We start from the raw sequence: 3445 nt of genomic DNA, 5'->3' as shown, positions 1-3445 counted from the left end.
AGCTTTATGCCCTTCTTTATGGTGAGAATATATACTAGAGTCATATGAATTGCTCACAAAACAGTTTAAAAATACATCTCCTAACCAAGAAGGTGTTTCCGTAGAAAACAAATGTCTAAAGCATGAAGAGGTACATGCAGGAGAAATAAAAGGATAAGAAAGAAAGATGAATCCGGAGCAGTCAAGCTCTGTGGTGACGTGTCTGCCTCTGCAGTTAGGTGATGAAAGCCAGATAGGCTGACACCTCTGCGGATCAGGCTGGGAAAAGGTGACTTTTTAATTGTCCAGGGCCTGCATGTCCAGCTCTGCACGCTGTGCTGCATGCAAACCTGGGAAATACCTGATGCATTAAATCCCAACGATAATTGGCAAATTACTGGTGCAAGGTGCAGGAATGGCAGTGTCAGGAGTGGTGGCAGCTCTGACTGTGCATGGTTTGATTGCAACATTTTATCCCTTCTTGTTAGTCCTGATAAGGGTTGTAAAAGAATATACAAAAGCAAGGCAATTGCCCAGTTGGACTCATTTTGCTTAATGATTATTGCTCAAGACAGATCAGAGAGAAAGCGTAAATGAAACTTTGTATTCTCAGGGCAAACGGAACTTCAGGTACATAGGACACTTGAAAACGTGTAAAAGCACTCTTCTGCTCAATTGCAAGGCGTTTGGTTTGGGCTTGTGAAATCTGGCTCTCTCTAGCAAGGTTTTGCTAAAGAGCAAAACTATCCTGACTTGCACGAGTTCCTAGCATTTCCCAAGATTTCTTTTTAATGGCTTTGCAAGGGCGATGCTGCTCTCACCAGAGAGTTGGCAGCAGTTCCAGAAGGGCAGGGAGGCAGAAAACAGGCGGGCCTTTTGGCCAGCCTCCTTCCTTATTAGTTACGAGCAACAGGCTCGTTTAATATTTGAAACTCTCTTCACTGAAACCACATTGGCTCCTTTATTTTTTTTTTATTTTTTTTTTAGCATTTCAGGGAAAGGGAAGCGAGCTGAGGGGCGGAGCAGGTAAAAAGGACAGCAGTCCCGTGTAATCCTTTCCTTGGCTGAGAGTTTATTGATGCTGTGGAAAGCACCGAGTCTAACAGTTTTGACCTGAGCTACCTGTGCTGCAGTGTGTCTGTTCAAGACATGCAGTAATAAACGTGCATGCCCTGTTTGTTTGTTCCAGCTGCTGCTCCCCTCCCTCTGGTGTCCGAGGCTCCTTCACCAGCACGTTAGATGAAGCAACAATAAATGCATGGGCAAAAGTTTTATAATCTGTGTGAGTTGTAACCCTGTTGGAACCTCACTGTGACAAAGCTCAAGAGGTGGTAGGTGCTCAGAGACCCTTACGGCGGGGGCAGCAGCAACCCGCTGCTGGGGTCTCAGGGCTCCCTCTCCATCAGCTGTGGGCCCGGGGCTCCTTAGGACAACATTGACCTCCCTGTTGGCTGCAGGAGGCTGTAGTTAAGGTCCTAAAATGCCAATATGTCAGTTATCTCATTTCTTCCTTACTACATAGCTGAGTCTCCCCAGCTGCTGTGAGGAGTGTAATATTTCTGGAGGACCCTCCATGCCCCTCAGCCTGCAGCAGCTTGGGTGTTGCAGAGACGTTGTCAAGGAAAAAACCAGCAAACCTGCTCAGTTAGCACGAGTGCCAGCTCATAATGGTGTTTATGTTCTGCAGTCCTTACCCGAGTAAACACTGCTGACACTGGTGAACTGGTGGGCTGTGCGATACCTTGCACAGGCCGGCTGTGGAAACCTTGCCGTTCCAGTGAAACGTGCAGCCGAGCGCCCGGTCGGTCGCAAATCCCAGCCTCTGGCTGCTCCAGCTCTGTTTGGGAGCAGAAGAAGAGCTCCCCAGGCTGCAGGCTCACTGTTTTGATTAAATTCACAATCTCTTCCTGCAAGCCTAAATGAGTAAACACCCTCATTGTTTTGCTTCACCCTGGCAGAGCTGGCACACAGCCAGGCGCTGCTCGGGAGGGAACGTGGGAGTGACAGGAGCGGTGGAATTCCCCACATCCCGGTGTACCTGGGATGCAGCAGCCCCACTGGGGGCTGGCTGTGCCCGTGGCAGAGCTGCTGCTGCCAGGTTAGCCCAGCTGATCAAGCCATGCTGGTTTTGCTGCTTTTCAAACCTTCCCCCCCTCGAACGCCCTTCTTCCCACCCAGTAAAATCCCCTGGCTCCCGAGACATACTTAGGAAAGGGATGAAGTATTACAAGGAAAAACACCTCTTGCTTTTCATCTGCAAAACAAATAACTGCAAATTGTCGTTATGCATCCTGGCACATACCAGCTTTTATGGATTTCTGTGCCCCAGCTGACTTGGAAGTTGCCAGAGAGCTGGTTTTGCTCCTGCCTTCAGCTCTGGAAACTGAGATTGAGTCCAGCCGAGTGGCTTGGACGCCTGCAAGTCAAGTTTGGTGACTCCTGTCACCAAAGATAAAACGGTGCTGAGTTAACTCTGCTGCCCTTAACTGACTAGAGGTTAGTAAACAAGTCTGTGGAGGAAGTTTTAGGATGAAGAGCACCCAGCTGTGTTGGCTCTGCTGCGTCAATATGCAAACAATAAACAGCTTTTCAGGGCTCAGGAGATAAGTGTTCTGGGCGGGCACGGGAGAGCTGCCACAGTAATAAACTCTGCTCAGGGTAAAGTTGCATTTCAAGGTGACACTGAAAAGTGAGTTGAGATTGGGCTTTACGTTTTGAAGTTAAGGCCTGAAGAGATGGGATGGGTGGCTGATGTAAGTAACATGTGCATCTGCCTCAAGCTGACAGGTTAGCAGAGCTTTTCAGATTTTGTTTAAACTCACACTGCCTTGGAAACTCAGTCAGGTGAGTAAGATCACTAGCCCAAGAAATCAAGATGATGACACTCATCAAAGTAGAAGGTCTGAGCCTAACTTCATGCCAATAGTATCATTTGAGTCTGACTAAAAGGACCATTGAGTCAGTCTGTGATCCTCAGTGAAGTGGTTCTAGGTTTGTACTTACTGCAACATGTATGAGTATATGTACGCATATACACAAATACAATTTATAAGCAGTTCCTTAGAGCATGCTTAAAAATACACATCAAAGCTGCTGTTTCACCAGCTTCACCATATTACTCATGGTGAGTCCTGCAATTCCATAGCCCATTTGCACATTTGTAGCCCCGTCTTCGATTTTCATTATTTTACCATGGAGATGGACAACACCCAATGAACTCTATGTCTGTGTCCAAAGAAAGTTCTTATACACAAGATGCCCTGTCTGTATGCTAACTGCTCTGGGGTTTAACAGTCAATAGAAATCCACAATGTGATCTCTGATCAATTGCCTGAAATCTGAGCAGATCATACACGACCTGAAGTAAGCAGCTGGCTCTTAGTGCCCAAAACCAGGCTTACACTGTGCTCCAACGCATTGCATTGACTGGGAAATAACAAACAGCATCTTCCCTCCCTTGACAGTC

This window comes from Falco naumanni, chromosome 13 (assembly GCF_017639655.2).
Source record: "Falco naumanni isolate bFalNau1 chromosome 13, bFalNau1.pat, whole genome shotgun sequence".
NCBI classification, from domain to species: domain Eukaryota; kingdom Metazoa; phylum Chordata; class Aves; order Falconiformes; family Falconidae; genus Falco; species Falco naumanni.
This window is presented reverse-complemented; position numbering follows the sequence as displayed.